This window comes from Panthera pardus, unplaced genomic scaffold, assembly GCF_024362965.1.
Source record: "Panthera pardus isolate Hobbes unplaced genomic scaffold, ASM2436296v1 HiC_scaffold_11, whole genome shotgun sequence".
Taxonomy (NCBI): Eukaryota; Metazoa; Chordata; class Mammalia; order Carnivora; family Felidae; genus Panthera; species Panthera pardus.
In genome coordinates, this window is record NW_026526666.1 from 32,486,736 (window position 1) to 32,505,202 (window position 18,467).

The following is an 18,467-nucleotide window of genomic DNA, read 5'->3' on the forward strand; positions in this document are numbered from 1 at the left end:
GGAAATGGATTTAAATTAGAGTATATTCCAGTTTGACTTAAGGGAAATCTAGTCAACATTTTAGAACTGAAAAGATCCTCAGTAGTCTTCTAGAACAACATTACAGTAAGGAATAAAGCCACAACATGGAACAAAATACAAATATGTAAAATATCCCTAGAGATCTTTGAAAGAGTTGATAATCTATTCTGAGAGAGTCTTTCCTCTCTGTGATTCATACCACATCATGTTCAACTTACTTGTTTATGTGTCTCTCTCCTGCACTAGAGATGGGAGTGAAAGCAGGGCCTTACTAATCTGTTTTCTCAGAGCTTAGCACAATGCCTGGCACCTCGTAAACATGCAATCAATGTTTGATAAATGAAATTGTATGTACAATGCACCAGGCTAAAGGGATAGCCACTGCTGAGATTCATTTACAGGGAATTAAACTGGTTAGAAAGTTTGGTAAAATTTGCCTTTTGATAGCTGGTGATTCAAGCAGTACATCAATTAGTATGCTACCAAGTTTTGAGTTTTATTTACTGTTTTATTTAATGAGCATAGAACTTGCTCCTAACATGGAGATACATATATACAACATGGATCCTACCTTTGAGGAGCTTGTTCTCTCTGGTAAAACCTAGTTTGAGGAAATATTACCAAATTAAAACAAAATAAAAGCTGTACCATACAAAACCATAGTTATCAGGGATATCTTGGAAATATTGCAGGTTCATTTCCAGACCATGGCAATAAAGTGACTATTGCAATAAAGTGAGCCAAATGAAATTTTTGGCTTCCCAGTGCATATTAAAGTTAACTTTACATTATACTGTAGTTTATTAAGTGTGCAGTAGCATTATGTCTTAAAAAACCAATGTACATACCTTAATTTAAAAATACTTTAGTACTAAGAAGTGTTAACCATCATCTGAACTTCTGATGAGTCCTGATCTCTTTGCTGGGGGAGGGCCTTTCCTCAGTGTTGTTGGTTGTGACTGATCAGGGTGGTCATTGATGAAGGTTCGGGTGGCTGTGGCAATTTCTTAAAATAAGACAACAATGAAGTTTGCTACACTGATGGACTCATCCTTTCAGAATTTTTCTGTAGCATTTTATCTGTAGTAGAGCTTCTTTCACAATTGGAGACAATCCTGTCAATCCCTGATGCTGCTTTATCAACTAAGTTTGTGTCATATTTTAAATCCTTTGTTGTCATTTCAACAACTTCACAGCATCTTCACTAAGAATAGATTCCATCTCAAGAAACCACTTTCTTTGCTCATCCATAAAAAGCAACCCCTCATCTGTGAAAGTTTTATCGTGAGATTGCAGCCATTCAGTCACATCTTCAAGCTCCACTTCTAAGTCTAGTTCTCTTGCCATTTCCACCACTTCTGCAGTTACTTCCTCTACAATGTCTTAAACCCTGCCAAGTCATCCATGATGGTTGGAATCCACTTCTAAACTCCTATTCCTATTGATATTTTCACCTCTTTCCATGATTCAGGAATGTGTCTTAATGGCATCTTGATTTTTTTTTCTGAAATGTTTTCAATGGATTTTGCCCAGATCCATCAGAGGAATCACAATCTGTGGTAGATATGGCTTCATGAAATGTATTTCTTAAATTAGGGGACTTGCAAGTCGAAATTACTCCTTGATCCATTGACTGCAAAGTAGATGTTTTGTTAGTAGGCATGAAAACAACATTCACCTTATTGTCCATCTCCATCGGAGTGTTGGGTAATCTGGTGCATTATCACTGAGCAGTAATATTTTGAAAAGAATCTTTTTTTCTGAGCAGTTCTCAACAGTGAGCTTAAAATATTCAGTAAACTCTGATGTAAACAGATGTGCTATCATTGAGTCTTTGTTGTTCCATTTCTAGAGCACAGATAAAGTAGGTTTAGCATAATTCTTAAAGGCCATAGGATTTTCACAATGATACATGAACATTGGCTTCAACTTAAGTCCTCAGCTTTGTTAGCCCCTAATAAGAGAGGCAGTCTGTACTTTGAACTTTGAAGCCAGGCATTGACTTCTCCTCTCTTGTGAAGAAAGTCCTAGATAACATCTTCTTCCAATTTAAGGTTGTTGCATCTACGTTGAAAATCTATTGTTTAGTGTGGCCACCTTCATGAATTATCTTAGCTGGATCTTCTGGATAACTTGCTGCAGCTTCTACATCAGCATCTGCTGCTTCACCTTGCACTTTTATGTTATGAAGACAGCTTCTTTCCTTAAACCCATGAACCAGCCTCTGCTAGTTTCCAATTTTTCTTCTGTAGCTTCTTCACTTCTCTCAGTTTTCATGACATTGAGGAGAGTTAGGGCCTTACTCTGGATTAGGCTTTGGCTTAAGGGAATATTGTGACTGGTTTGACCTTCCATCTAGACTACTAAAACTTTCTCCATATCAGCTACAAGTCTGTTTTACTTTCTTATCGTTTGTGTGTTCACTGGAGTAGCACTTTTAATTTCCTTCAAGAACTTTTACTTTGCATTCACAACTTGGCTACTTGGCACAAGAGGCCTAGCTTTTGGCCTGTGTTGGCTTTCGGCATGCCTCCCTGACTGAGCTTAATCATTTCTAGCTTTAAGAAGGGGAGAGAGATAGAGAAACGCCGGTGGGTGGGACAGTGAGAACAAGTACGTACAACATTTATCAGTTGAGTTCACCGTCTTTTAAATGTGCAGATTGTGGCTCCCCAAAACATTTACAATAGTAACATCAAAGATCACTGACCAAAGATTATCATAACAAACATAAAAATAATGAAAAAATTTGTAACATTGTGAGAATTACCAAAATGTGACCCAGAGGCATGAAGTGAGCAGATAGAGTTGGGAAAGTGGCACTGATAGACTTGTTTGATGCAGGATTTCCATAAACCTTCAATCTGTGAAAGCCATAATATCTGCAAAGCACGATAAAGTGAAGTACAATAAAACAAAGTATGCCTGTACCTTGATTAAAAACTCTGTGGTAAATGGAGTGTCTTTATAACAAAGTACACATGAAGCAGAAATAGAGGCATTTGTCTTCTGGACAATGTCAAAATGCCTCTGCACATGTCTTCTCTTTGTAGCCATCCTGCAGAAATCACATAGTATTGTTACATACCCATGTTGACTGTTGTTCTCTGGTGTGAGTGAGTCTCACCTTCACAGACAATTGCCTTCTAGCCATTTAAATTTTAAGCTTTAATTAATGAAAAACTTTGCCTTCTATTAAAAGACCTTCATGAACTAGCAAAAACGGTATAGTCATTTACATAAATGCATATCTATTTCTGGGTGGCTGTCTATCATCCAGCTATATTTGGCCTGGCGGATAGTGGGGCCATTAGGATTCCGTCCATGGTCCTTCCTTCAAAAGGGCACTCTCTTCTCATATAGGAGGCATGGATCCTCTTGCTGAAGGCCCCATGGATGCTGCTTCTTGGGGAAGAGGAGGCTGTGGGTATTCACCACCAGTTCTATCAGGGGCTTGTCCTCAATGCTGTTTGATCCCAGATATTCTAACCTCCTGGAGTTTTTTTGCATCTTCTGCTTTTCCTTATCTTCCCTCACTAGTCTAAATGCATATCTGATACAATCAGTAGCCTCTCCTAATCCTAATCACACAATTCCTTCCCTTTCTCTGCCCTAAAATTCACATTTTATGTCCTCTAGTAATGTTGACATTCTTTCACTTCATCACATTTTTGCACAACAGCCCACCTATTTGACATTTTGGAATGCACATTTGTTTCTAGTATTAACTTCCACCTCAGAAATTTATTAAATCGTATGCAAATATTAACTGAAAAGACATGGCTGCTGCTCTAAGGTGTTGAGTCTGGGAAATGTTTTTGGGAGAGAAGTGTGTTACCAGTTACAAATGCCCTGTATTAATGGCGGAGTTAATCTATAGTGACAGGAGTTCATCGTAGGGTGCACATCATTGTGTTTCTGGGATGCCGGGAAGGAGCACTGAGGGTTAGCAGAATACCTGGAGGCTTCCTGGATCGGTAATCCTTATGCAAAGGCCGTGAGGGTGGGTATGATTGAGCTCTATTAAATCCTAGTCAGTGTAGCATCATAGGTGCAATTGTTGTTACCAGTATTTTCTAAAAAGTTGCTTCCAGTGTGAAAACAAACTTCAGAATAGGAATTGGTACCGTTGGATTCAGCAGGGTTTTGTCACTAGGAAGGTGGGTAGATTGTCTTCCCATCTAAGGATTCAATCAGGCATGAATTCAGAGTGCACTTGAATTACGTCTTAAGTAGATATAATGAATACACCAATTATATTCTTTTTGTAAACTAAATTAATACAGATTTAGTATTCCTTTATTAAAGTGCTTTTTTTTTGTGGTAAGGGGAGTTCAGTCAACTGAGACTTTCTTTTTCAGAAAGCTCTGCTTTGCATAAAGCAGCTACATCACAAGGAAAAAAAAGTAGGGAAGGAAATCACTAGCCAGGGTTTGGGAGAGAAATCGAGTGAGTGAAACTAAGGGCATGTGAAGAACAGTCAATATCCAGCAACAGCGGCAAAACAGTTTCAATTTTCTGGATTATTAATTCAAATTCACACGCACATGCCAGTTAAAATTAAAGGCCTCTTTTTACTGCACTAGTTTAAATTAAAGATTATATTCTGCTCCACAAGTCTGAATTAAATAGCTTATTTTGCACACCAAGCTCTCATTTTAAAGCTAATAAAGAAAAGACATAGCATGTACGCGCAAGCTCGAGACAGGAAGGGTCTAAATTACTACACCTGTTTCACTTGGGAGCTACTTTATTAGTGTTACAAAACTTGGCTTTCAATTTGGCACTCAGAAGCACATTTAGAACAAGCATTTCTTTGTTTTGACAGAGAAGCCGTGGTAAATGAATGACGTTTGAGCTAGGTGTGAAATGTGAAGGTACAAAATTAACTGGTAAGGTAATTACTGTTCTAATTCTGCATAAACAAGCGTTTTGAAAATCATTAATAGTTCAGGGAAATAATGTTAGTGATTAAATAAGGTGGCTTGCATCACTGAGCACAACTAAGCTTCTTTAATTACATTTGAAAGCAAGGGAAAGCAGCTAATTAAAATTAGCACAAGGTTCCTGAATGACCAGCACTGCATTGTTGCTCTAACCTGTATAATTGTGTGTTTATTAATACGTCTTCATTTTCCCTCTTGAGCATTTAACAAAATTATTTAAAATAACTAATAACCTTTAAGGAGTAAATGTGACTGAATCCAGTTATCAAAATGAATCCTACAGGCCTTGCTCAGGCCTGCCATCAATTCCCTTTCCCAGCGCCCATTAACACTGGTGGGAGCCTCATGGTTGAAACCCAGCAAAGCAATGCTTTGCACTTCGTGCCACTGGAGGATTAGCATCCGTGGCAGTGCTTCATGGGATCCTGGCTTGGCCCATCATCATCCCTTTAAGGGAAAAAGAAACATAATTTGGGTTTCAGTGTCTCAGTTGTTGACTGTTTTCAGAGTCATTCATTCATTCATGCATTTAATCCATTCATTTGCTGATAAATGTCATTCTTTTAATAAAATGTATCAAGTTTTTGTACTGTTCCTGGGGTTATAGAGATGAAAAATAATACGGTCCCAGGCAGAACCAGCTGTATAATTTGCGGGGCCCAGTGCAAAGTGAAAATACCAGGTCTCTTGTGCAAAAATTATGAAGGGTTTGATGACAGAGCATTAAGTCAAGCGTGGGGCCCCTCTAAGGGTGTGTACCTGTGTGTATATCTGCACACATTTGCACTGGTGAAGCTCAACTCAACAAGCTCATCAAGTTGTAAGGGTAACACACATGCAAACAGGGACAAGAAATGGGATTCCTCTGTACACTAGTAAGGTGCAGGCAGAGGAATGGTGGCCCAATGCTGGAAGGGTTCTCACCTGTGCTGGACTACACTGATGAGGACACCATTTAGATAATGAGTCTCTGCCTGTTTTCACTGATTTCTCCAACCTCAATCTGCTGGAACCAAAATTCAGCCCTCTAACTGTAAGCTTCCTAAAGACAGTAACCCTGGTTTATTCACCTGGAGATAGGAGCTCAATACAAGAATATTAAAATGTGTTCAAAATGTGTTGACTCTTGAGTAAATAAAATTTGTTATCTATTATGATATCAGCTTACATTTTTTTGGAATGCTTGTAACATGCCAGGCACTGTTCTAAGTGCAGTACAGTAATATTTAATGTTCCAGCGACTCTATGAGGTAAGTACAATCATCGTCCACATTTGACAAACGCCAAATTTGGGAAAGAGAATTTTAGTGATTTGCCCAAGAAATTAAGTGACAGAACTGTGTTTCAACTCATATGGTCTGACTCCAGGGCCCGTGTTCTTAATCCCTGTGTGAAAAGAGGACTTTCCTGGCAGGGTCTCCTTACTCCGTATTTCGGTTTGTGAGTATAGACGGTAGACTTGGATCACTTGAGAATCTGAAATGTTTGTTACATGCCAATCAAATAATGTTGGACACCTGAGATACAGGTGTGGAGGTGTGTTCTTTTTTAGTTTATGGAAAGTAATCACTGTTCTAGTGTTGGGGAAATTATACATCGGTAGAAATTTTATGTTTGTGTTGTTGCCACAAGCCTCCTTGTGAAGTGGCCCAGTGGACGATGATGGCTACTCTGTGGGGAGACCCAATACTCCTCAAAGTTTTCCTGTGTTAGCAGAGGTCTAACCTCAGGGTACACCACATCGGAGAGGAAGGCAGCAGAGACTGTGGAAGGCCCTTTTGTATGTTTTGAGAATTTTGAATTTGTATAAAATTTACGGTAAAGTAGTGGTGTGATGTGTAAAGATGAGCCCTGTCACTGTAGCCTACATAATTATTTTTAAATGTTTGTTTATGTTTGAGAGAGACAGAGTGTGAGTCGGGGAGGGGCAGAGAGAGTGGGAGACACAGAATCTGAAGCAGGCTCCAGGCTCTGAGCTGTCAGCACAGAGCCTGACACGGGGGTCCAACTCACGGACTGAGAGATCATGACCTGACCTGAGCTGAAGTTGGATGCTTAAACGACTTATCCACCCAGGTGCCCCTAATTTTTTTTTTTTTTTTTTGAGGAGGAAGAGGAGGAAGTACAGCTATGGGACTTTGTGTACTCCAAGACCACTAAGGAAGCCTGGGTGGGAATAGTAAATGCTTCTATATAACTGCTCTAAACAATACTCTTAAAAGAAAGCCTTTCCTTGCCCTCACCCTTTTTGGGGGTATAAAAGAGGGGGTTTCTGCAGTCTCATTTCCATTTTTGTTTTCTTTTTAAATTTGCTCAGATGTGAGGGGTGGGTCAAATAATACAGCACTTAAAATTTTTGATTTTGGAATCATTCCTTTGGCAACCACCTGTCCTTGGCTTCTTCTCCATGGATCCATGTGACCATGGGTCAGATGTATTGACTTGATTGACCATGCCAGTTTCAATCTAATATGGAATGATGCAACTGGAGTTTCAGAGAATGGCCCGGTCTTAACTCCCAGTGCTAAACGAAATTCGGCTACAATAGAAAAAAGGCACCACTGAAGCAGTCTGAGGGATTTCTCTTTGCATTTTGCATTGGCTATGTTAGCCACGCTGATGGTGTCCATTGTGATTTTTTGGAGGATGGCTTTTCCTTTACATTTACTTATCATAGTTTGTAGTTGTTTGACGATGCAGTTCTCAGTAGACTCTTCGCTGTGTGGATACAGCATGTATGCTCACATCTCTTATTTCCTCCCTTCACCCTCACCCCCAGCATCTAGCACAATGGTTGAAATGGAGAAAGTATTCAATAAATATTTGCTAAATGCATAAATGAGTGAATGAGCATCTTCTGTGTCTCCAACTTGTTATTTCTCCTGTACACTAGTCCTAGGTCTTCAGCTGCTCACATGGATGCCTATAGTTTAATGTACCCTCTTAACTCAGTATATCTGAATACCAACTGCCATTATCTCCCAAATCATATCTATATCCAGCTTCCCAGTTTGTCAGCTTCCCAGTCTCCCAGCTATGGAGATTCTAAATTATGGAGTTAGTCCTGACCCCTTTCTATTACCCAGTATACATTTGTTTTCTAAGCATTTCTATTTGCCTTATGTGCATTATCTCATTTGGTTCCCATAAAGTATCTATTGGATATACTTTATATGATGCTATGTATGTTATATATTTATTATATACTGTATCATATATGTATAATGTTATATATATATATATATATATACACACACACATACACACTCTTTCCTTAAAATTTTTTGTTACTGTTTATTTATCTTTGAGAGAGAGACAGAGCATGAGTGGAGGAGGGACAGAGAGAGAGGGAGACACAGAAACTGAAGCAGGCTCCAGGCTCTGAGCTGTCAGCATGGAGCCCAGTACAGGGCTTGAACTCATGAACTGTGAGATCCTGACCTGAGCCGAAGTTGGATGCTTTACTGACTGAGCCACCCAGGTGCCCCTCCCTTTCCAGTCTAGAATGAAAACCCCCCTGAGGCATTGACATGACTACTGAGTTGTAGAGCTGGATTTTAAGCCATATGTATATATCAGAGTTTAGAGCTTGGACTCAAAAACCACTTTTCATTTTTATTTGTTATGTGGAAGTTCTTCCTTTCCATTGCCATCCCATAATCCATTTCCTCATCCTTTGAGCCTGTACTGTTGTAGATTTCTCAGAAAGTTTATTTTTATTTCTTTCCCTCTCCTAGCTTTTTACAATGGCCTCAAAATACTATACTCTCTAACTTTCCATGACTTGCCAATGTCTTTGAAGTAAGATCCATCTCCTAAACTTTATTTTATGGTCCTCTCCAATCCAATCTCCAGCTAAATATCTCATCCAGCTCCAATTAGTCATAAATATATGCTGCTTTCTGGCCAAATGGACTTACCTACTTCCCTCATCATCCACTTTGTTTTGCCATTGCTGTCTTACATATACAATCCATTTGCTCCTTTTTAAGTATTAATCTTATTCAAGGTCCCAAGTCACATGTTAGCTTCTCCATGAAGCCTTTCCCAATTGCTTCAATGGATACTAATCTCACCTTATTAAGTTTTTGAAATACTTATCTATAATATTATGTGATATCTGTTTAGTAGAATGCCTTGCACATTATGCCTAACAAATCCTTGTCAAATGAATGTGTATGTTATTTTATTTGTATGTTTTCCCAGTGACTAATGTTACTAAAGTTAGGGGTCGTGTCTTATGCAAGCCTGTAAATCTTATCTCTGATTATGATTCAGTCACAAGCCTCTGAATACCTAGGTATTTTATTCTACTTGTCTTAAAATTGCTCTGTTTTATATGGAATAAGAGCACGGCTTTCTTTCCTCTAATTAAACTTAACAAATAATTATTGAGCACTTATTGTATGTTAATCCCTGGGAACACAAAGATAAATAAGAGAAGATTTCACAAAGCCTGAATGTCCCTTAGGGGAAAATGAAGAGATTCAATTGACTATAACACAATTAGAGGAGTGCTCATGGCATGATAGTGTTTTGGAAGGACAAAGAGGAAGGATATTATTTCTCTCTGGTATGGTGGTGGTCAGAGGTGTTCACAGAGAAGGAAACGTTTGACTTGAGCATTGAAGAAGAATACGATTTCATGAGGTAAAGAATAGAAGCAAGAACATTCTCAACAGAGAAAAACATCATGAGCAAAGGCTTGGGGGTTTGATGGAGTGTACCTGTTGAGGGATTAGCAAGTAGCACAGGATGGCCAGAGCTTGAAGGAGAGTGCAAGGAACTAAGACTGGAGCTGGATTATGTAACATCCTGAATGCCACGGATGGCCTCTGAATGTTATCTGGGAGACAGAAGCCATCAAGTATTTGGGAACTGGAAACGGCATAACTTGAACTACGCTTTTGAAAGAAAATTCTGTTAGAAATGTGGTAAATGATTTCTTTCATGTGTAGCAGGCTTGGAGCAGGAAACCTAGTTTGGGGTCAGTTTTAAACTCCAGCAGTAAATGTTGAGGTTTAATGCTAGGGTGTATTCGAAACATGTTACAGAGCAACTACTTAGATTCCACAGATAATGCACCAGTTGCAGAATATTGTCAATTATCCACCCCACCCCCCGCATTGTAGTGATGGATTTGTAGGGTTATGCTCATCCCCTATCATCTACTTTTGTCCAAGAGCACCCAGTTATTTGTAAGGCTAAGGTTAAGGGAGGGAGACACATTACAAGGTTTTAGGACAGAGAAACAGATGCAATTCAGTGGGCCAAAAAAGGATAGGTGAGACTGTTTTCTCTTTAGCTCTCTATTTTAATCAATTCTCCACTTGAATAAAAAGAACCACTAGAACAAATTATGGTATATCTCCCTGGAATCTCTCATTGTGTTTCAGAGACTTCTGTGTCTCAGATTTTGTAGGTAAGTCATATTTCACCAAGTGAATTTCTCTGATAATTCATGGTCAATCGTGTAGACATAATTTTCACTTGTGTGACAACTGTGGAAGGTTCACATTCCCGTAACCTGGGGAGGGGGTTGGTAGAGAAGGTGTGGGAGTGGGGAGCTGGGAACAGAGTTTGATTTGGTGTTGTAACCATCCTGACACTTTCCACCTCTGGGTACTTACTTTATTTTAAATCTCAATGTCTCATTCCATTAGTGTTTTGATTTTTTTAAAAAGGTGCAGCTTCTTTAACCTGTCCTCCATTTCAACGATGTTCTCTTTGAGAACACAGAGCCAGCAAATTACTTAAAACAGCAAAGTGTCATGATTCAATAGTCGTAACTTTTCTTCCTATTAATAATGGTTTCCCCCCTGAATCATATCTATGTGTCAATCACATCAATAGATGAGACAAATGATGTTTGGCAGTGTTACAAGACACAGACAGCTTGGAACCTGGTTATTTTCTATTTTTTAACCTTTAATACTGAGCTAAGATCAATAATAAATCTGAAAAATAATCAATATGGATATATTACATTCTGCTGAAAATTTAGTGTAAATCTTTCAGTCTTTACAAATTTTGGCCTTATGGAGGTATAGACAGGTGAATTGTAAATTAGGTGTTTTTAAAACACATATGTTTTTAATTAATGCATGATATAATACAACAATAAATACAACCAAGAATAAAATGCTAATTTATATTTTATATTTAGATATAATCAAGTCAGGTTAAAACAGACACTTGATGTTTCCCACATTGATTCAGCATTTATATCTCAGATGCAAAAGGATCCAATGAATAATAATTTACATATATATACATTTTAAACAGTAAAAATAGATGGAATCATATATAGGTTTGCATGGCAAGATAGTGGAATACTAGAAAGCAGTTCAATTGTGAGATGTTAAAAACTTAGGAAATTGATATGCAATTTAAGAAAGATGTAAATTATAGCTCCAATTAAATTATGCAGTATTTGAGAGTCTCTATTAGTGTATTCCATGTGTTCTGTGTTCTTTAGCAGTAACCTTCATATTTTTAAAAATTCGTTGGGACTTAAAATATCCATTCTGGCTTGAGAGCTTTTTATCTCTGTTACTGTTAGGGTAGGTCTGGAATGGGGTTGTTGACCCTGCAAAGGTAGCCCCAGTGAGTCAGGCTCCAATAGAGGCAGTGTCCCAGGAGGGTGTTTATTGCACAAGTTTTCTTCTTTCTGCTGGTGACCTGTTTTCCAGGTATGAACTGTTCTGATTGAGAAACTCACACAGCATGGCACAGATGGGCGATTATGAATATAAACTCTGATCATTACACTGACTGTGAGGCCTTGGACAAGTAATTTAGCCTTCTTTGCCTTGGTTTTCCCATCTGTAAAATAGAAATCAAACCATTAGTGTTGAAAGACCTAATTCAGGTAAAGACAAAATAGCATTGTGCATGGCACATAGGGACTCTCAGCAAATGTCAGTTATTGCTGTGTCACTATGAGCCTGGATTCCACCTCCTTTTTCACTCTGACTTTATCTTGGGTTTCTTCCTGATTTTGAGAACCTAAAACTGAGTTTGCTGTCTATTGGCTGAATCTGTTTCATCTCTTTTTTGCCTTTTTAATTCCAACTTGGTGAGTTTACATTGCTGTCTGGGTATCCCCTCTAAATCCAATATTTATCTTGGACTCCTTACCTTCTCTCTCTTCCCACATCAATTCATCTTGAAGTTCAGACAATTCTTTTTTTTTTTTTTAATTTTTTTAACGTTTATTTATTTTTGAGACAGAGAAAGACAGAGCATGAACGGGGGAGGGGCAGAGAGAGGGAGACACAGAATCAGAAGCAGGCTGCATGCTCTGAGCCATCAGCCCAGAGCCTGATGCGGGGCTCGAACTCACGGACCGCGAGATTGTGACCTGAGCTGAAGTCGGACGCCTAACCGACTGAGCCACCCAGGCGCCCCCAGACAATTCTTTATTACATCTTTTATATCTGTCACTTCCTTTCTGACACATTGCTGCCATTTAGTTCCAGGTTCACACCATTCCACAGGTGCACACCCTCCTGTTCCTTCTCCTCCTGCTCACAGATGTTATGTTATATTAATCTTCCCCAAATGCGACTCTTCACTTAATCACGTTCACGCCCACTACCCCTTCAGAAACCCCTGCCTGCTCAAGTATAGTGACACTTTCCCTGACATTTAAGACTTCTACACTTCACTTTTCATCACTACCCTATGTTAGTTCATTCATCAAATATTTATTTTAGGCTAGATTTCATAACAGGCAGTGTAGATAAAATAACTTTAAAAATTAGTCAAAGTCTTTGCCCTCAGGAAGCTTACAATCTAGTGAAAAGATTTTTTTTTTTATAAAATCTTCTTCTAGATCTCATGTATGTTCTTATTTCTGTTCTGAAAGGACTCTCCTCTCTTCTTCATTGACTCTAGTACTTGCTTTCCTCCAGGTCCTCCTGAAAGTTCTTTGTAGAAACCTCCTCAGGAGGACTGGTGCTCTGCAAGCCTAATTCACTGCTGGTTTCAGGAAACACTGCTACTGATTGCATTCACCTTTGTCTGTAACTCACTGCTCTGCCCTGCCCCAAATGCCAGACACAGGCGCTGAGCATCTGTCTTTGCCTCTAAGATCCTCAAATCATCCCTTTTACAGAATCTCATGGGGGAGAAAAGGAAGACTATAAACAGCTTGATTTTTGAATGTCTTTTCTGCTTGATTTCCTTGGACTTACTTTTGTTTATTTTAGGCCCTAAAAACATGGGTAAAAGCTCCTATGATTCTTTGAGATTCAGCTCAAGTTTCCTATATAATTCAAAACAAACTCCATGTTTAAACAGTTATTGGAGACTGGAACATTTACTGAACGTATACATAAGACTTCTACTGGTTTTATGGGGGAATGCTGATGTGAGCAAGAGGAGTGTCTAGCTTCTGTCCCTCTAGAGTTAAGTAAGGCAGGGGATACATATTAATGTTATGGAGGACGGAGATATAAAAACAACCAGCACCATTGTGAATTCTCCCAAATACTTAAAAAATATTTAAGTTTTTTGGGGGGCGGGGAGAGAGAGAGAGAGAGAGAGAGAGAGAGAGAATATATGAATGAATGAATGAATGAATGAATGAATGAATATCAAGCAGGCTCTGCACCGTCAGCACAGAGTCTGATGCAGGAAAGGCTTGATCTCACCAACTGTGAAATCATGACCTGAGTTAAAATCAAGAGTTGGTTGCTTAACTGAAAGAGCCACCCAGATGCCCCCCCCCCAATACTTCTTAATAACTATCCACATAACATCTACTCACAATTCATATCTATCACTAGTGCTTATACTATGGTTCACTTTTTTTTGTTCCTAATTAGTCTCAGCTTCAGACTCCCACATGCTCTCCTACCCTTATCAGTTATAAAGTTGTATCATGTCTGTTGTGCCATGATCCTCTTTCAAAATGTTTTTATGACTAGCCATCATTCTTAGGGTAATACTCAAACTCCTTACCCTGGCTTGCTAATAGTCTTTCAGAATTTGCTTCCTTGTAACATCAAGTTTTTTATTTGTTTGTTCTGTAAATACTTACCAACACTTAAAAGGCATCAGGAAGTATTCTAAGTGCTACATATATGGTGGGCCCCTAAATTTGAGGTCCTTGCTTTCAAGAGGAGTTGAAATAATAAATAAGCAAAGGATTAAGATAATGACAGAAACAGTTGTTTCTGTAAAAAATAATTCGAAAACTTTGAAAAGAATAACAGTTGCTCAAAGTTAGTTGTCAAGTTAGGTTTAGATAAGACAGACAAAAAATTGGGGGTGGGGAACACTGTAAAAATACTATCTGCATTTAAGATTACTTCAAAATTGTTTTTCGATTTTGTCTCTATCCCAAGCAAATCTAAACGGGAAATTGTTCATGATGTATTACAGGTATGGTTTACGCAACAGAGAGAAAACAAACCTCCAATGAGAGGACTCATTCCCTACATCACATGACTGATAAGTGAACATATATTTATGGTGTGAGTTAAAAATAAACTGTTTAGGGGCGCCTGGGTGGCGCAGTCGGTTAAGCGTCCGACTTCAGCCAGGTCACGATCTCGCGGTCCGTGAGTTCGAGCCCCGCATCAGGCTCTGGGCTGATGGCTCGGAGCCTGGAGCCTGTTTCCGATTCTGTGTCTCCCTCTCTCTCTGCCCCTCCCCCGTTCATGCTCTGTATCTCTCTGTTGCAAAAATAAATAAAAAAACGTTGAAAAAAAATTAAAAAAAAAATTAAAAATAAACTGTTTAGAGTTTTTGATATCATGTCTTATGTTTGTTAAATACCATTTTTAATCAGCTGATTCGGTATAGGTTCCAAATACTACAGGATAACGAGCTTCTACTATACTGACAAGAACTGTGAAAACAATGAGACAATATAATATCGTGGAGCACAACATGGTGGTGACTTATGGGGTAGCATTAGCTTGAGTGTTGTCAGTAAAGGCCTTTTTTGGCACTGCCCTTGGGAACTTGCATTGCTCTTTCTGGTGCTTTAACATTCAGGGTTCCCTCTCCTGTTCCTTATCTTCACACATGCTCTTCTTTTGCCTAGATTATTTGAATTGATTTCCAGTCGTCTCTCTTTTTCTTAGCTGGTTCCAGTAGGTCAAACTGAGATATCTCACTCTCCCAGGAGCTGGCTTCCCTAAATCTGGATTAGGTGTCCCTCCTATGTGGTTTGTCTGCTGTTTGCCACACAGCGTCATAATTGCCTGTTTACTCATCTGCATTCCCTGGCACACTGAGCTTTGAGAGGATCAGGATCTTTGTTTCTTTTATTTCCTTCTGTATCTCCAGTACTTAGTATAATGCTTGGCATATAATGCTTGTCAAAGACATATTTATTGAAAAAATGCATGTCATAATAAATAAGTTCAGATGAAAGAAGGGGAGGACATACCTAGTTAAGTAAACAGCATAAGGCAAACATTGAAGATTTCTGGAGACCTGTAGGTAACATGGCTGAAGAACCATGGAATGCTTTTGAAGGAACTACTTAGCGCCACAGTGCAACCTTATGGCGAAGGAGCTATACTAAGTATGCCACCTATACGTAATTGGGATTCTTTTTCTGGAATGAGGTCAATAGGAGTCAAAGGGATGTTAGCGAAGACAAGGCAGAGCATCAGATCTTAATTATTACAAAGAGAAAATCTTTTATCCTGGTTACTTATACTCATTGTTACAGAAAAAAAAAGCTTGGTGCCATGGTTACTACTTTATTATTTTTTAAATTTTTTAAAATGTAATGTTTGTTTATTTTTGACAGAGAGAGACAGAGCATGAGCCAGGGGAGGGGCAGAGAGAGAGGGAGACACAGAATCCGAAGCAGGATCCAGGCTCTGAGCTGTCAGCACAGAGCCTGACACGGGGCTCAAACTGACGGACCGAGAGATCATGACCTGAGCCGAAGTCAGACACTCAACCAACTGAGCCACCCAGCCGCCCCAGTTACTACTTTATTTTTAAAAAGGAAGAATTTATATGCATCAACAAACATTTTTGGGCAAAGCAGGCCATTTAGTCATTCTCAAGTGCAGGTTATGGAGTGTCAGAATTCGGGGTTTTAATTTTTTAACTTGGATATTATTAGCTCTGATCAGCTAATCTACTTTCTAAAGTGAAATAATGCCCAACACTCACTATTGATTATGATTAGCTGAGAAGGGAGATTAAAAGAGTAGGTATATAAATGTGCTCATATGGAATAAAACAAACAATAACAAAATTGGAAGAAAATATGTTTTAAACTACCCTGTGAAACTATTCATTATATATTGGAATTCAGAGTAAAATGGAGCCACTAGAAACTTCTGAGGGGATTCATTTACTGAAGTACTTATGCCAACTCAGAAGAAGCCATCTCATCTCTAAGAGTGCCTCTCAGCATGGGTCCTCAGGGGAAGCATTAGATCAAGACTCCAATGTGTTCTCTCCAATTCATTTACATGCCCATCTCGTTCTACCCTAGGATCATCTGTATTGCATATGTGAAAGACAGTCTTATCCTTCATCTGCTAGCACCACATAAAACCAGGCATTGCTAACCCAGCAAGATACCCTGTGATGTTACACATGTATGCTAAAAGTGGATGTTTTCTTGCTGTGATGTTCTTGATTTGGTTTACAGACATTTTATAAAGCTTTTTGTTAGTGGACATGGCCAAAACAGACTTTTTTTCAGGTTTCTGGAGTACTTTGGCTAAAAAAAAAATGCAGGCACATATTTCTTCTTATTTGGAGCTATAATTTGGCAGGATTGAAGATACATGAGTTTATACCCCCTCTCCTCACCCCCCCGCCCCCCACCAAGCTTGAGAAGAAAGGACTTGAAGAAAGAACTCTCAGGTAGTATTAGGCGAGATACAGGATAGATCAGGTACCTTTTTAATGTGTCTCTTTTCCCACTAAAGCCCTGATGTTAGAAGACATTGACTAGTGACAAACAGTGCAATTTTCTTTGTATGTGAACTAGAGCATTTCGGCTAAAAGCTTAAAGGAGCTTACAGGTAAGATGTCGCGGCAAGAGTTTCTCCCCTGAAAGAATACAACTTAATAAATGTGCAGTAGCTCTGTTTGGACCCCCTACCTGTCTAGAAATACAAAATCACAGTCTGTCTGCTGCCTTAAACTCATGCCTCGTGCACGCATGAGCTGTCCCCCTCTGAGGTTTACTGGAGTGTATTTCATTAGAACCTCTTCGTGGCATCATGAACCTGATTGTAATGAATGGGTTGAACTCTGAAAGCACTGGGCACTGACCTCCCATCTGCTGATATCCTAAATCAGGCCATTAGAGGATTCCACAAGAAAGAGCATGCTGTTTATAGGTTAATTTATCTCTCATTTGGTTCAACTAGATGTGTGCTTATAAAGGTCTTCTAATTGAATCTTATAGATGCCACAGAGATCTTTCCATTTTAAAGAAGTCTTTGGGAATAAATACAGTCAGTTCTCAATTATCTATGGTAATGGAGACCTGGCCAATACAGATGAGCATAATACAGAGGTGGTTTTTTATCCTCATTTATGTGATTAATTTAAAACCTCTATCCCCATCAAATATTGAACCAGAACTACTACAATGGCTAATCTTGGTCACTTTCCCATTTATTTTATTTGATAACCTTCCAATCAAAATGCTATAAACAACAAAGGAGGCCCAATGTCTGATGACCGTGTGTATCTCCATAAAACTTGAAGGAGCGTAGGCACTGATAGAGACAGATGTATGAACTCCCCTGATTAATGACACTGTGCCATTAGAAAAGCAAGGCATTCCTAGTCTATAGCATATGGACATCGCACTGGCCTGAGACCCAATAATGGTAATGACAGTGTCTATTCATTGAGCACCCACTGTATGCTAAGTTCTGGACTAAACATTGACATTTGTTTCATCTTCACAGAAAATCTGTGAAGCTGGCACCATTGTTATCTCTGTGTTGTAGATGAGGGAACTGAGGCTTGACAGAGATTAAATACTCACCCTGCATGCATTGCTAGTGGTAACCTGGTGGGGATTGAAGGCTAGGTGTATTCAACTCCCCAGCTCTTCTCCTCTGCCTCCAGAGCTGGCACCCCCACTTCACCCTTCCTCAGCATGTGAGGCTTTTGGAAATCACCCACCCTGATGCCCATGACGCCTGCATGCTGGCCATCCTCTCGGCACTTATTCCCTTCATTCTCCACATCTTGATTCAGCATCTTTCGGAGGTTGGTTGACCCCTCTTCTACAAGTTCCTGATAGTGATATACCATGAAATGACCCCTTTTTGCTAACTTATGATCATGTATACTCTAGCACCTGGGAAATCCTATCTGCTTTGTTTTGATGCTTTTTGAATTCTCTCCATGTTTGCCCCCTTTGCTGGAGCCAACATATAAACATATGCTTCATTTTTTTTGGTGTGTGTGTTTAAAAAAATTTTTTTAACGTTTCAACCATAAGGAGCCCTCATGTCAATGTCTTACTAAAGTATCCTTATGAGTAAA

At 39.1% G+C, this 18,467-nt stretch overlaps 1 pseudogene; it reads right to left on the reverse strand.

Moving 5' to 3' along the window:
• Positions 1-902: 902 nt before the first annotated feature.
• Positions 903-17,972, reverse strand: LOC128775929 (tigger transposable element-derived protein 1-like; annotated as a pseudogene).
• Positions 17,973-18,467: the final 495 nt, after the last annotated feature.